Here is a 17,491-nt window from a genome sequence, read left to right on the forward strand (position 1 = left end):
GCATCGAATTGATCTCACTCATCCTCAGTGTTGGACAGGAGTATTTACATTGTTTCTGGGTATCAGCTTTCCTGGAGTGTGGCTCTATTTGAAAAATCCCTCATTTCAAACTTTGTCACTCATAAGATTACCGTTAAAACATTTTTTTTCCTGAGAACTACCATAATTTAGTCATGAACTCATGTTTCAAATAATGCTGCAGAAAGCTGGTAACAGACTGGCTGTCCTTCTTCAGCTCCTTCGTGCTCTTCAGCTGAAATCTGTGTAGCAGGTCACAAGTCATTTAAAACAAGCAAAAACCCTGCACACACCAAAAAAAATAGTTTCCCCTTAGAAATTACAGCAATCTCAGTGGTCACGGTTAGGATGGGTAAGCGTCTACCATACTTTTATGGTTTCCACTCTAACAGGATACAACCAAGAGACTTAGGAAATCCCAAGTCCTGTTCTGCAGAAGAGAACCTGAACCACCAAGCACACAGGTGAGTCATCAGTGCCTTTTCCTGTCAGCCCAAGGAAATTGCTTTCCATTCTGGTGGAAAACTATAAATACTTTCCTAACTATCTCCCAAGTCTGAAGTTACTAGGAGGTTTTACAAAATATGCATGCGTACATACATGCTAATGATGTTCCAGTGAACAAAAGAAGAAAAAAACCAAAACTCTCTACTTTTCCTTTTGCAGTCAAGTTTCCTAGCATTTCTCAGAACAAAATAGTTGTTCAGAAACTACAAGAATTAGTGACACCTAAATGCAAGACAAAGTTAAACTATCTAAAGAAGAGAACAAAGAGCAGCACAACTTCAAGTGATTCACAGTTGATTATCAATGGATATCACAACTCAATGTTCGTTCCAGAAAAGCCTTCAAGTTCAGGTTTTCTCTGACCCTCTGCCATAAGCCTTCCCACAAGGTTTCACATAAACACAAAATATAAAAGAAGTTAATTATAGAGGACCACACTGTAATCTGATGCAAGCTCAGAGCTAGTGGAAGAGCATGTATATGTCACTACAAATATTTAAAGAAGAACTTCAGTGTTTGATTACGTCAGTCAAGGTAAATTTGGAAATGTTCAGATCTGGTAAAAGCACTTTTCTATCAGGTGACATGAGGAAACAGGCAGCACATGTCAGCCTGTCCGGAGCCCCACGGCAAACCCTGCTGCCTTTCCTACCACCCCAGTCACACAGCTGCATCCTCCTGCTCCGCCTCACCTCTCCTCTTCCTTCTTCATCATTTTCAGATCAGTTTGAGCATATTCAGTTTTGCACAGACCTACAAATACAGTTGGTTTCCTTCCCTTCCAATTTATTTCTCGCCATACCTTGCTCCCCAGATCTTCCCTAAATGGTGCCCAACCTGAAGGCTTGAACACTCAGCTTGTCCCTGGTAGCACACAAACACATTAAAAGAACAGGTAGTGGTCTCTGCAGACTGACACCCAACAGTCACACCCTTCTAAGGGCATTTACCCTTTGATTGCTTTACATTATTTTCACTTCTTCAATCTCATCTGCTATTTCCCTTGAGTTTTTTTTTTAAACTAGCTTACGGACTCTTAGGAGAAAGGGCCAAAGTCGGTTTTTCATACTGAGTGCTGAGGTTTTTCATACAATAGCTGAGTGCTACTTGGCTGAGGTTTTTCCTTTTGAGGATGCTGCCAGTTATGGTTAAATTTTAGAGGTAGATAATGTACCCTAAGAATTCAGCCTTAATTTTAAACTCCTCCAGAAAGGTATTGTCTTTATTTTCACATGTAGAAAAGTACAAACACAGAATACAATTAAAAAAAAAACCCAAATCCAGACAATTTAACATTCAGTTTTATTTGGAAAGAAAGACAACTACTTAAGGTACCCTGGTAGCATAACCATGTCCTTTGATACAAAAGACTGGGCTCTCAATAGCTTTATTTAGGAGTACAAGCCAGATCTTTAATATGCTTTTAATGCAATATTTTTAACTTATGTGGTGCTTATACTTGCAGAATATTTTGATGCATTTACATTGCATTTGTGATTTAATCTACAGCTCTACACTTATCCCTTAGGTGTGCGGTAATCCCCACTGTTAGAAAGGCAAAGCAAAACAAAAAAAAGCTGAACGCACACTATTCAAGCAATCTATTTCAAACAGATGTCAGAGACATATTTTATTATTTCTAAATTGTGCCATTGATCAGCAAGATGATGAGCAAAGAAAAAGATCTGCTAACCTAAAAATATGTGACTCTTATTTACACTGCATTTCCAATCAATAAAGTAAAAACATTACTGAAATATGAAGAGTCATGGTTTTGATTTACTGCTGCTTCTCACGTTCTGTGTGAAGTCCACCATCACATTGTACTAGAACGGTTTACACTTCATAACAATGTCACTTTGTCACTGTAACATATTAATGCCACGTTAGTTATGCAGAAGTTGTTCAAAATTTCTTTGGCTGACTGACACAGCTGGATTTTTCGGTCACCTCAGATATTTGCTCATCCTGTAAATCTTGTGCACATTGACAACAATTGTTATGACGAAATTAAAGCTTGCAAACACAGCTTTTGGTTGGTTGGTCTTTAAGAGGACCACACTAGAAAGATTTAATGCCCTTTACTTATCTACAAACTAGAGCACATGTGAGGAGAAACAAGCAATACACACTTCTCTTGTATCATTCCTGTATTTGACCTTGAGTAATTTCTTTTAAACATGAGAACTTAACCTGTCTCCATCTGATAACAATAGAGACAGTACATTTAGCATCCAACATGATGATGTTTAATGAAATGTCAACAGCTACTCATTAAGGACAGGACTGGAATGACTAACACTTCAAGGGGTCTGTTTGTATTGGTTGGATGATTTATGGCATGGTAGTAATAAGTAATGGTAAAACACAATGTAATCGCATGTCTGTGGAAAGTTCTGGACGCTAAAAAGTCAAGACAAATTTTAAAATCAGCAACATAGACATCTACGTTCTAGTATCCATCTTCTGAGAATTATGATAGAAAATCACTTTTGATTTAATTTCTTGGACCTTGATTATTTTTATTAATTTGAGCATATGGCCTAAGCTTAGTGAAACAGCATGTACATATACACACAAGACAACTACCAGTATCGCTCAATTTCCATACATCTGGCATTTCTAGATACAGTTAAAAGTCTGAAAGCACGAAGGGTTACATGGCTAATACATAATGGGAGTCCAGAAGTTGCTCCATTCAATATCTGAACAATCAGCCTCAAGAACTCCAACATGTAAATAAGTTCCATATTCAGAACACAGAATATGTAAGTCTTCTACATCTCGGTTCTCCAAAATAAACCCCACTGCCATTCCCAGCTGATGAATCTAATAATCACATTCATTTCTGGCTTCCCTCTGATTCAAGAGAGAATGCAAATAAGTTCAGTTCAATATAGAACCTTCAAGACAAAGCCACGGAGCAGACAAAGCTTTAGTGCTGTTGATAAGTGAACTGTTTCTGGCAGCATGGAAGGAAAATAATTTCCTCTTTTTCAGTCTAACTGGAGCTTTAAACAGAGAAACTTTGAAAATACCAGTTTTGTACTAACACACAATCAGAATCCAGCTAGACTGGAAATAACAGCACTCAGCTACTGTGCCTGTTGTGTGGAGAAGGGGAGGCATATTCAAACACCCTTGGCTCAAGAAAGTAAGCAAAAGGAGTATTGAAACTCACTCCATGTAAGTAATTAAAAACTACTCAGCAACAGGAAGGTGAGAAATGTCTCATCTCCTTGCACTCAAGAATGGTCTTCACAAAGTCATCTGTCTTTTCTCCCCTTAGGGACTTTTTACAGAGATTAATTTATATGCCTCGTTTCATTAATATTCAAGAAAGTGCTTTAGATTTTCTGTTCAAATGTAACACCAACAGTTAAGTTACAAACTGCATTTTTAGGATGCATTTTCCCCAACATTTAAGGACTCATTTAGCCTTTTAAAACACCTTGAAATTACTTTCAATGTAGAAGTTACAAATAAAGGAGCTAGCATTTTCATCCTCCGGATGGTATTTTTTTCTGGCATTCAATTAACCAGGTATAACTGATACTAATATTTCAATTTCCACTAAAGTTAAATTTCTGGTGCTTTTTTTGTTGCTCAGACAGGTTTTAAAATGTATTACAGGTACATTAAGGTAAAACCAATGTCATTTAATATAGTGAATTAACCGAACAGGTAACACCTACAAGCTATTCAAAAAAGCAGAGAGGCAGCTAAATTAAATACCTCCTGTCAGGTATAAACAGTAGCGACATTACTGTGTTACATAATGCTAACTGCAGCTATAATTTATACACAAAGATTGTCACATTATATTATACCAAATTTTAAGATGGATGAGGGCTCTCAAGTAAACACCTTTAAACCAACAGAAACCACTTAAGCATCAACAAATAAAAAAGATACAGCTTTTCTAAAGCTACATGGCAACAGCAGACATTAGCTTAATCCACATAAAATGATTTTTAAGGCTACCAGTGAAGATACTTTTTTAAGGAATTAATATTGATGTAGTTTCAACCACAGGCAAAGACGAATGAGGACTGAAATCTGTTATGGTTAAGCATACTCTCCTCACCATGAAATTCAATAGATTTTTGAAGAATAGACTTATCCAACATGCCAATATAAGAATATAAACAGTATCTCCTTTTTACTTCAGCAGCATCAAGATCTTACTTTCCTTCCAGTGGAAGCACCATTTAACATAGCTCTCTTATTTCATTCATGGAGACCAACTTACGCTTTGCAAATTCTTGTCTCTTTCTTAGTTAATTGTTGACTCACAGAAAGCAGAACAACAGTAAGACGCAACACGCTGGATATTCATTTTGAAGATGACAGGCACCACTGACAATTCCATCATAGTTACTAAAACATGGTACAACTGTACTAGGGAATAATTCCAGGCATATGTAAAAGCTCAGCCAAATATTACTAGACTGTACCCTTGGCCAAGATACAATAAAAAGTTGGTAAGCTGGGGGGAGAACTATACCTCTAACTGATTTTAATAAGCTTTGAGTATGCTGCTTATCAGCGCTTCAGCAAGATGTTCAACCTTTCGGAACAAGTATCTACTTGGTAAAATGAAGATGGAGCTCTTGGTGAGCATCACTGAAAAATTGTGAAGATGTAAAAGCGCTCAACACCCTGCTGGTCCAGCAGAGTTACCAGAAAAGTTGATATGCCGGTAGCTGGTTGATCGGTCTGTCACCACAGATCCAGAGATGTGCACGCTACCTAGACTGAAACTACAATCAGAGCTTTTCGTTCTCTAGAGGGATCTCCATTTAGTCATGTCCATTGCAAATGGGCATCACAGGCACATAAGCGTAGCGCTAGCATTGAATGACACACTGGATAACCTGTTGTAACCTTTCCATATCAATATACCATAAAAAACCAAATCAACTTCTATAGGAAAACAATAGAATCACTTTAATACATGTTCACTTGATTTTTTTTTTTTTTTTTTAAATCTAAACATGGTATTTTATTTTTGAACCAAAGGACTACAGTCAAACACTGAAATCAACAACAATAAGATTCCCTTTTTTTTTTTTTAACATATTTAAATTTAACTTCTGCATGGGTTTTACATTCACAAATTGTAATAAAAAGAGAACCTCCTTAGGAGAGAAACACAAAAATCTTGGTAAATTGCTTAGACCAATGTCTGCTAAACTACCATCTGATTTTATCCTATTTTCAGTAATTTTGAAGGTAAAAATTCCTGTAACTCAAATCAGTGGGATCAAGATTGGGCCTTTAGAGAGAAAGCAAAACTATATTAAAGTCTGCTTGGTCTCACAAAACTGTTTTCATTTGTTCATCATTTCAAGGGTAATACTTCTAAAACAAAAAAGTAGACTTCAAAAAATGAAATGAAACTCACTCTCAATGATTCAGTTGCACAGCAAAAATAAATGGTGTCACATACAGAAGTACTAGTTTTTTTTCTTTTCCTTTTCCCTTTTTTTATTATAATGATGAATATTTTCACAGCAATAACTAATAATTATAAAATATTTTTTAGGATTATAATATACCAACTTACTAAGACTTCTCTGATTGGCTTCAGTTAGTTAGGTCCTGAGAAGCTCAGAAATGTTTTCGTGAAAACAATTGTTGTGATGCTGATTTACAAGCTATAGTTTGCTACAGTTCCATTAGATTACCACACATGGGTTACCACACATTAGATGTGGTAACAGCTCATGTGTATACATATGCAGGCAGTAAATACATTTTGTACTAAGAATAAAACACATATATCAATACCTAGGAGATTCATTTTAAAGCTGTATTATGTGCTATCACAAAACTGGGTTGAGAGTCTGAACCCGACAATCTTTTAGATGAATTGTTTCATCACTAAATAATGTTGTTTGGCGCTGATTAGAAACAAACAAACCAACCTGTAAATTTTGACAGAATTTGGCAGTTTGTTTCATTCTTTGTTTATGCCAAAACGATGTTTCTTCTTTAGAAATGGGCTAAGAGAAATATTTTTTTAATGCTTTAGAATTTTTCATTTTACATCACCCAATGTGTTTTTCAGTCACAATTTCTTAACTTGTTCATGAAATAAACTTCAGGTCATTCCTGGTTTTAGCCCTATTCCCAGTTCTAAGACAAAGAGATGGCATTGGACATAGGATTCCAATTCCACCTCCGTCTCCATAAGGTCTTTAAAGATGGACCATGTTTGCATTCACCAGAGAAGACACCAGTAACAAAGCATACAAAACAAAAACAAATTGGGAAAAAAGGAGAAAACAAGGCATCTTTCCCTAGTTTCACCATATAAACTGAATAGTTATTTCTCAGACCTGGAGTTAAATGCATAAGTCAAGTCTTGTTTTCTACCCCTTATTTTTACTAAAAGAAACCCACCAAACCCTGCAGCTTTCATGCTTAACATATAAAAAAAGCAAATTGCCAAGCAAGAAAACCCGACATTACTCAATTGCTAATAGCATTGACCTTGTTGATGAAGTCTCGAAATAGCAGTACAGTAATTTATAGTAACCTCTTGCACATTACAGGTTTGCATTTGGGAATGGTAACATCAACATGTAAACCAATTTCTCATGGTCTGTAGCTGCTGCTCTAGAAAGCTCACTATGAATTGCTCAGAGCAGTTCAATACAGCTCATATAAGCTTTGTGATTTTGAAATTCAATTTTGTAACTCATAATCAACTACAAACATATTAGTAACTGAATATGAGCAATATTAAAATGAAATGTCTTCTTAATATTGACTACTTATCAACTGGTGACTTAGTCTGTTGAAATTAAAACTATTAGTATATTTTATGGTGATTGCTAAAGCTGCTGACCAGAAGTAAAATCGTTGTGCTTTACAGAGTTAAAAGTCTCTTAATCTAAGCAGCCAATTTAACCTAACATTTCTAAAGACATTGTATCTTTAAATAAAGTGTATTAATGAAATACTAAAAGGTTGCACAATTAAATTATAGCTGAATATGTTCCTGTTAACTCCTCCCTCCAGTATGTCTGCAGAGATAAGAGTCATGGAAATGAAGGCTATCCACCTACTCTCACAGAAGTTCAGATGAAAGACATCTTATCCCTTCCCTCTCATTCAATGCTCAAACAGTTAATTAGGCAAGAAAATCAGGATCAGCTCCTCTGCTAAACCACTTGGTAAGACTTCACTGATGAAATCAGTGGCATTTTTCCAGGTAGGTGGAAATATGGCATATAGTGGCATTTACCATATAGGTGAAATACACCTATTTACATCTGTGAGAAATTGGTCCATTTCCTCTCAATTAATGCTTTATTTAATAGGCATCACCAAAACATTTATTCTCAAAACAGTTCTGCAAGGTTCAAACACCGAGTAGCAGAAATTCCCACACTCAGCTTCACATGCTGCATTTTCTGGTTTTTTAACAACCAAAATAACTGCTTACTACTAAGATCTGCTCTCGTACTCTTTGAAGACACTCACTCCATGGTAACTCTGATTTATTGAAATGTATGGAATTTATGGAAATCCACAGTACAGCTAATGGGTTTATAAACCCCCAAATGTTATCATGCTATAATTGCACTGCAAGAGATGTTAGCTCTCATGTTCTAGCAAACATGCATGAAAATGCTTCGTGCAGATAAGGAACACCACCATTTGCAGACATCAAATCATACGGACAAGCGCAAGAAACATCTTTTACAATAATACACAGAATAAGTTTTGAAGAGACTCTGTATCCAAGACAGTTCCAAGACACATATTAACCTAAAAATGTCAATGACCACAATTCTATTTTGTACAAAAAAACAGGACACCTTTGCTGATCAAAGTATTATAGCTAGCCTACATGCCGTAATATCCATCTTGTCCTAGGCTAGGAAAGCTCCAGGTACAAACTCTGACTATAAAGGAGTTTTTTTGTAACTAACTGCCTACCTATATTAGAAGAAGAAGAAGAAACAATACCAGTCACTACACCTACCACCAGATCTTTGTCACTTAAAAGCAGTTAATAATACAAACTTAAACAACAAAAATATGTTAAGATATGCATTTAAATGCTGTTTTACTAGTTGAGGGTGCAGTGTGGGCTCTACATCAAAGAGAATGATTTGTATTTTATAGGAGAGGGTTAGAATTAGCTTGTAGCAGCCAAGGTACTAATAAAAAGAAGAGAGAAAGGGAAATCAAGAATAAAGTTCACAAAACCATGGAGTTCTCAATTCAACACTAACCTAATGTCAGAGAACCTGGTATGTGGCATTTCCCTGGTAAAAAATGCAAGAAGGGTGCTATTTCCTTTCCATACTCAGATCTGGATAAAAACAAAGAGGAAAGAGATGGTGGAGAAAGGTTTGGCTCTGGGACAGACTATAAAGAGGAAGCTGGTGATGCGTAAGATCAAAGTTGTGAAAAAGCAGCTGAAAGCAGAATTGCGTGAATTTCAGTTAGCTGGACTTCACAAAACAGAAGGCCACAATATGACGATACTCTGCAGAAAAGCAGACAAAATTTTGGATGAAGTGATAGCTCTGAGGAAAGAACTGGGGGAGAAACTGAGAAAAATGAAAAGAAACAAACATCAGCTCATAGGTGCATCTATAACCTGGATGTATAGGTGAAGGATATTTATTTGTGATGGTTTATAAAGCACATCAGGTGGTTATGAAAGAACGAATGGTTCTCAAATGTTGTGAAGAGGAAGAGCTAAGAGCTGCACAAAAGTGGGAGTACGGGCAATCTGAAAAGGAAGAGGAAAAACTGCTGCGTGGGGCGGAGAACAAAGGCAGAAAAACACGTAAGTAGGTTGGAGCAAGAAATAATTTAGTGATAAAGGGGCAGCAGAAGTATCTGTCTATAGGAAAGCACCATGGTCTTCAGAGGTGGGAAAGGCTCTGTGGTTAGTGGTACACGTGTGGAATACAGAATTTGAAAGAGGAAACGTGTATGTGAGCAGTAATAGATATTCCTGCTGAGGATGGCTTATGGGAACAAGCAGGAAGGATTTTATCCAGACCATCGGGAAGCCCACAATGAGCAAGGCTTGTTCTGCACTGTTTCTTTCCGAGTGACATCTCTCTAGCCCAGGAGCTGGCCAGTGCCTTGTGGAAGAAGTGAACTCAAAACCAAAACACAGCTAAATCAGAAAAATCATCACACATCAGAGCTGCTGAAAAAGGAAGCAGCTTCTGGAACAAAACCACATGCTATGAGAAAAGTAGCTTACTTGCCTGTTGTTTGTTTGTTTGTTTTAAAAAAAAGTATCTGTGTTTTTTCAGATAAGCAACAGAACTTTGATAAATCTTTCCTACTCCACAGAAATGAACAAGAAAGTCTCACTCCTCCAACCACTATGTGAAAGTTTCATCATCCTCGCCACTCCACTACCACCTTTTGGAACCAGTTTCCATGGGATCAGAGCACTGGTAAATGAAAATGTCATCCAAAACAGTGTTCCAAATCTACCTACAGTCCTAAAATGGAGTTACAGAAGGGATCATTTACTCACAACCCTCTTCAGATTTAAAACCCAACATTCCCATAATGGAAATATGAATTCTTTAAAATATGTCAAAATGTTGTCAGTTATTTAAGCTTGAAGTCCATATAGATAGAAAAAGATGTACAGGTAAGACACATCATATGCATATGCTGTGTAAAAGCAGAAGGTTATACCTAAAACCCCAAATGGCTTGTCTATGGGAAGGGAGAAAAATAAAAATAAAATAAAATAAAGGTAAGAGAGTTTAAGGTCTCTTCATAACCCCTAGCAAACACCTGTCTGCATTCAGGAAAACAAACAAACCAAAACACCAGAAATACCAGCAGCCTACAGGCAAACCAGCAAGATACATCTATAATTTGGAACAAGCAGCACTGTCTACTTAAAAGAGGCTCTGAACTGGAAGAGTGCAGTAATTGCTCATTAAGGGTACAGAAAATAAGCACTGCTGAGTAAAGGCTTCCAAAGCAACAAGCCAGTGCTGAGCTTCATTCAATATAGTCATTTTAATTTCAACATACTTACAGACAACACATTAAACTGGAAGCGATCTTTTCCCTCCAACCTTATACTACTCCTTTTCTAAAACTCAGAAATGAAAATTCTGTACTAGAAAATAGAAAACAATAAAACAATGGTTTCACATAGTAGCTTCAGCCAAGGAGATTAATATCAAATATATATGATTTTTGTTCTTTTAAATAGAGTAAAATGGTTCTCTGCAACCAAGTGAAAACAAAAAAGGAATACTTATATTCAACAGTATACTCAATATACTGAAGTTCAAATTTGTATGAGAGAAACAGTAGTAGAAACAAAAACAAAGACGTAGCTTAATTATCTTTTAATCAGCTTTCAGAACAGAAATATTTTGCTAAAAAAGTGAATACAATAGGAAAGAAATTAACTTGTTTTCTGAGTATAGATTAGTCTAGTGGATATTTAGTAAGATTTTGTAGAGTTGAATTTTTGGGTATCCTCAATGTTTTACTGAAAGAAGTTTCAGAAAATACAAGTTCTCATTAGAAAATCCTACTTATAGTCATGTTTTAACGTATGTGTATATATTTCTATAAGTCATGAAGAACAGCCACAACATATCCTGCTCTTAAGACCTCTAAGACCACATTTAAGAGAGAGAACACCACCAAGACCAAGGCATGTTTTTGGCTTTATTTAGCCCTAAACATATTGTCAGAGTACTCACTACAGAGCAACACCCAGGTAGAACGTTACATACCTAACAAGACGTAACCAGCGCAACTAAACTCTCTTTGGATGCCTTTTACAGTTACACGGTGTTGAACATTAACTGAGTTGCGCTGAAATTGTGAAGCGTAATCGACAGACAAATCTAGATGAGAAAGTAGCAGACAGGAAAGCAGAAATTCCCAAATATCAGACAAAGTGCCATCACTAATTTAATATTTGGTCTCTCAAGCACTTTAAACTCTAGTGCCACTACAGTCATCACGAGACATTGCCTGTCATTGCGAGTGAACAAAGAAAGGGCACGCCATTCTCCCAGTCTGGGAAATGGGAACAAAAATTATTCCCAACCAAGTGGAGAAGATGGGTTTTCCACAATCAAAGCCCTGAGATAATTATAAATTTATTGGCATTATTCTTCTTACATTTTTCAGATTAAGATCATTTAAAATCAAATTCATACTGCTTAGACCTCATGAATCACAAGGGGCTAATGTCCTGCCTGCTCCAATTAACACCAGTGCCAATCCTCAGAATTTCCTACCACAATGAAGAAAAGAAGGTACACGCTTATCTATTCCTATGCCATTACTGCAGAGCAAAAATGTTGCGTGTCTCCATACACACGTGACTACGGGTACATGTGTGAGCAACCATGTAGTTTCTTCAGTTTTAAAAACTAGCATTTTAAATTACGATGCCACATCAAAGGAAAAATAACAGATTTCCTATGCTACCTCTTTTCTCACATGACATTGCTTTTCTAGAACTCTGAATACATTTCAATAGTTTTTTTATACATAAGCTATCAATACAATATGTTCATTTACTTCCAACACTGACTACTTGAGATGTTAAGAGTAGTAATTTGCATTCCCACATTCTTAAGAGGTGCTTTTAATAAGACTTTTTTATTATTTTTATTTATATGTGTCATTTAAACATTTAAAATTTGGCAAATGGAAAGCACATCTCTCTTGAAAATAAAAGATTTTGACTTAAGTATTTGAAATGCAGTTTCTTGTTTCTTTTTAAAGATCAGACATTCATAGAACAAAACCTATTGGGAACGTGTTATTCAGAAAACTTCTAACCATTCCTTGGAACAAAACTGTGATATAATGAAAAAAAAGGCAAGACCCACAAAGGTTCCCAAATCCCCAACCTGTTAAAAGATTTGACTTCTTGAAACAATCCAGCCCCCCCACCCCCCAACACACAGTTGCATTTAAAATACACTAACAACTTCTGATTATTTTATATTATCAATATATGCTACCTATAGTGAAAACAGCAATTAGTTTATTAACAACCTTATGTTTCATCAGAAGAGAAGCGTTTTGAAATTAACCTATAGCCCTACAAGTCATGCATAAAATAAGCTTTCAAAAGAAGCTATGGACAGGAAAGCAGAAAAACTATTGGGCTGGGTCTCACCTTCTGATGGATAGCTCTGTCCCCACTACAGTGTATCTTGTTATTTGTGATTCACAAAGTGTTCTCTACAACACCAGAATACCATATCTCAAATATCAAATTGCTCTACCTTCAGTTTTACAATTAGCAGTCAAAATACAGGCACTAGCAGCAATGGGGTTTTCTAACTGCAAGAACATTTGGAGCTAGAGCAGATGTTTGAGATGCTTGCCCCACCACACGGACAGCTGGTATTTATTTCCGTATCACAGCGTATCTGACTCGTTAATTATCAGAGAAGCATCAGCACAATCAAGATGGGTATCTACAGCCTTTAGATATTATGACCACAATCAATGAGAAGACTATCACTAAGATATTATACAGTTTGAAAGGTTTCACATATTTAAGCCAAAGAACAGAGAGGTGTGGGAGAAGTTCTTGCCTTTGGTTTGAGAATTAGAACGTGTAAACCCCACATCGGCTAAAGGAAACACGTTGACATTTAACACTGTAAAATCATGGAGTTAATACTCAAGATGCAGGGACCTCTCTACGTACCACAACCGTATCAACGGCAAGTCTAAGCATTCATCAACCAAGCCTAAAGCATCAGTACAGGTTTTACTCTAAGGTATTTAAGAAAATAACAGTTGAAAGCAGCAGAAGCAGAGCACTATATATTCGCCTTGCCTTACACTAGAGATTACCAGATCCCATAGACAGCAGGGAGATAACATACTAAATATACGTTTAACAGATTATGCCTGAGCATCAGTCAGAAACAAGGCAGCGCCCAAACACCGGCGGGGAGAGCGCGGTGCCGCTGCCCCGCCAGACCCGCCTCACCCCTGCGCGCCCCGGGGATGCGGCTTTTCACGTGAGCGGCCCGGGCGCTCCCGCAGCGCCAGCGCGGAGCCGGAGCCAAGCGCCGCGCCGGGGCGCCCCGCGGGGGCGGGCGGCGGCCCCCCAAGCGCGCCCCGCCTTTCCCCGCCGCCGCACTCCGAGCAGAACCGCGCACACCAGCCGCCACCGCCCCGCTCCGCCTCAGCGGCAGCAGCCGGAGACCGAGAGCGGCTGCCGCCCGGGGGGAGAGCACCCCAGCCGGGCGGGCAGAGCGCCGCGCCGACCCACCCGGTCCGCTTGCTCGAGTGTGCCGGGCGCGCTGTAACCGCAGGCAAAGCAGAACCCTACGAGCGGGAGGACAGGCGATGCCTCAGCCCTCCGCACGTCTACGGACGTAGCATCTGTGCTGGGCGACGGCGTCAGCTCCGCTCACAGGCGCAGCGGCAGCGGGCTCCCGCACAGCGGGCTCCTGCAGCGGCACGGCCCGGGGTGAGGTGCCCGCACACCGGCACACAGCGCTCGGAGGCACCGTCCGCCCGCCGGGCTCCACTGCCTCGTAGCACACATGTAGACGCACGTACGCACCCAAAGGCACCCACCAAAAACCCTCTGAGAGCGCCCGGTGGCTCCCGCTCCGGCGGCGCAGGGCACCCCAGCGGTGCTGGGCACCCTCTCGCTGCCCCGGCACGGCCGCTGTCCCCCGCGAGAAGCGAAGTTCGGGGCGCCCGCGGCGCCGCGCCCGCCTCCCCGGCAAACTTACCGAGCGCAGCCACCGGCCGAACTTTCAGCAGCGCCCCGGCTCAGCTCTGCCGACGGCTTCTCCCATCGCCTCTAGGTGCGGTGTCCGCGCCCTGCTCCCCGGCGGCTGCGGCGCGGGCGAATATAAATCCACATTCCGCTGCCGGCGGCTCCCCCGCAGCCCGCCCCAGCCCCTCCGCCCCGCTGAGGGGACGGCGCCGGCTCCTGCTGCCGCGGCTCGACCCGCAGCTACCGGCGGCGGCGCGTCAGGCTGCGAAAAGCCAAGGAGCGATGGGCAGCGCGGCCGGGCTCGGCGCAGCCCCTGCGCTGCTGCTGCTGCCGCTCCTCTCCGGCGGCTGTAGTGTCAGCGGCGCCGCTCGCAGCCTGAGCTGCTTTTTTTTTTTTTCTTTTTTTTTTCTTTTTTTTTTTTTTTTTCCCCCTTTTCGGCTCCTTCTCTGTTAATGAGCATGCCCGGGAGATCTGCGCAGGCGCGTTACCAGCCGCCGCGCCTCAAGTCGCCTCGCACCGGCTGCCACCGCGGGCGGTGGAACGGGCGCCGAGGTGGCACCGGGGCGGGTGGGAGCGGAGGCTGAGCCCTCAGCCGGGCAGCTTTCGGCAGGGTCGGAGAGGCGGCTGTGCCCACCTGAGCGAGAGGAGCTGCCCCGGCCCCGCAGAGCCAGGTCGCCGGCACTGGCCCAGGGAAAGGGACGAAAGTGGAAAAACCCATTGAGGGTCCTCTGGGTTTGGAAATAACGCAGAATCTATCCCTCTAAGTAATTTACCTCGCCGAGGAAGTAGCACTGATAGTGGAATCAAGGCTTAGGAGAGAGCTGTTAATTTATAGATTGTGCTTCAACGGCTTTCCTTCAACAAGCTGAGCTTACTAAGGTGGGATCTCCTGTGGCCACCTGCACTAACAGTCCCGGGTCTTGCTGCAGGGGAACTTCATCTTCTGGTGATGATCTCTGTAACTTCAAAATTTGTGTGCTGTGTATCCTCAAGAGTACATACAAAGGTGTAAAGATGATTAGAACCTGCTTTTTCATTAACAGCCACATCTGCTTCTGCAGTTTTTTGTAAAGATTTTGTTGTACTGAAGAAACCAAGGAACTGGAAAAGGTGTGCCTCGGGCTGGACCCAGCTCTGCTGGCTCCCTCCACCGTAGTTTCAGCTTCCATGCATACCTATATCTATCGAGTCCTTAAAATCACTGTGTCTGTTTACATTATTTAGCCTGTGCCTTCAGCAACAGGAACACACTGGGGGGAAAAAAAATGTGTAATTCACAATTCCTGTTATTTCTTCACAAGTTTCTGCATAGACCACCTGAAGTCGAGTTTCTCTGGACCGTGCCCCAGGGCACATTTCATTTAGAGAGTTAGTTTGTGCTGTTTACAAAATATTTGGGGAAAAGCACATCTTGTATAAACAAAACATCTTAAGAACTGGCTGTTAAGTAAAGATAAATTATAGTTTTGCCTGTATGTCTTGCAGTGCATAAATCAAAAAAGAATAAATTAGGTAAGACCATCTGTAATTCTAATATACTGGCTGCTAATACATAGCTTTTCTGTTGTTTTCAACATTTGCTCTTAGACACAACCTTGCCTTGAGCTTGCTCTATCAGAAATAAAATTTAGGTGCCCACCAGAAATCATTTTTTCTTGGTTTCTCAGGTAAAACCATTTATAAATAGACCTTTGATATTCCAAATTATTTCCTGCCGAAGTGATTGGGTTTTAGGGAGCAAAGGAACAAAGAAAATTCCTCACTGAACATCATTGCAAAGATGATGAAGGAACTGGCCCAAAATACAACTCCCTTTCCAAAACATGTACATTAGTATTAGTATCTGTATAACTGTGAAGCAATGGACATGTGTCTACCCAGTTCATGTAGGCTGCAACCCAATTCTGAAAAAAAGTTGAGAGGTTTCAGTAATTCCAAAGTCAGCTTCTTTGAAAAAACAAGGATGGAAAGACGAGAAGAAGGACGAGGAACCACAAAAATGGTAAAGTTTTCAAATCTAGCATCAAAATTGCTGCTTACGTGAATGACAAAATACTGTTATGTATTATATCTTCCTTTCTAAACCTTAGGTATTTATTTCCTTCTGTTCTACAAATTTTTAAAGATGCCAATTTAAGATTAAGAACTCTGTCTAGTTCTTCAGAATGAAATATCCTTTCAGCAATTCTCCAGAAACCTAAAGCAGACACAGCCGTAAAGATCCTGAGGTAAATACAGAGTCCTTTAGGCACTCCTTTCTTTCTATCTTCCTTGGATTAAATGCATCCTATGCATCAGGAAGAAAGTCTTGAACTACTGGCTATACGTTACTTTCTTAGGAAGGCCAGAAGCAACAAAACCAAAGACATTTCTCACGAATCTTGAAGCCATTAAGCAAGTTTCACCAAAATCAATTATTTGAAGTCAGAAGTCAGCTCTCTCAAAAGTTTGTCTCAAATGTTTGTGACATAGTTCTGGTAGGTGGAATATTCTTCGGCAATATAGATTAGTCATGAACTATTCGGAGCCCAGAGTAAAGAGTAAATGTTCTTTCCCGGGAGACATGGTTGTTTTGGTTTCTTCTCTCTCTGGATAGACTTTAACATTTGCTTTTCATTAACACAAAAATTAGATAGCATAGGTTGAACATGGAAGTAGTTCAAAACCAAAAACCGAAAAAGGTTCAGAATGAAGTTGATGTATTAGTCACAGAAATATAAACCAAGATAGCCAACCAGTCTAGATTCTGGGTTTTAAGATACCATGATACTCAAGCAAATATTTGCCTGTTTTAGCTGACAAAGGTCACACATTATGATTAATGCTTCTGCTTGGAATGCTAAGGAATTGTCTGTTGTAGCCATTACCACATAAAAGCACGGTAGCCTCCTCAAGGGAAGACATACAAAGATGACCAGTGGATATGGACATTCAGCACTAGCTTTGTTTCTTCAACCACTGCTGAGATAAATGAACCCAACTTAATAAACTCAATAGTGGAAAATTGTTGTCAGATTTGGAGTATGTGGTATATATGGTCATTTCAGACACCCATGGGATGCTCGCTGGTGAGTTGCAGTTAGGGAAACCAAAAAGGTCTGCTTGGAGTGCCATATAGATATTACACATCAGTCCACGAGAAAGACATATGGGAAGGTGTGAAACTTCAGATATATTATATGCATTCTCCAGCAGAACTAGGAGCAGATTCCAATGTGAGACAAGACC

General features: G+C 39.9%; 1 protein-coding gene across 4 annotated transcripts in view; it reads right to left on the reverse strand.

Moving 5' to 3' along the window:
• Positions 1-14,459, reverse strand: part of TENM1 (teneurin transmembrane protein 1) — a 322,407-nt gene extending 307,948 nt beyond the window's left edge. For all 4 annotated transcript variants that reach the window (XM_071813435.1, XM_065846203.2, XM_071813434.1 and 1 more), the window contains exon 1: positions 14,277-14,459. The gene's annotated coding sequence lies outside the window, so the exon portion shown is untranslated. The remainder of the gene's footprint in view (positions 1-14,276) is intronic.
• Positions 14,460-17,491: the final 3,032 nt, after the last annotated feature.

This window comes from Patagioenas fasciata, chromosome 11 (genome assembly GCF_037038585.1).
Source record: "Patagioenas fasciata isolate bPatFas1 chromosome 11, bPatFas1.hap1, whole genome shotgun sequence".
NCBI classification, from domain to species: domain Eukaryota; kingdom Metazoa; phylum Chordata; class Aves; order Columbiformes; family Columbidae; genus Patagioenas; species Patagioenas fasciata.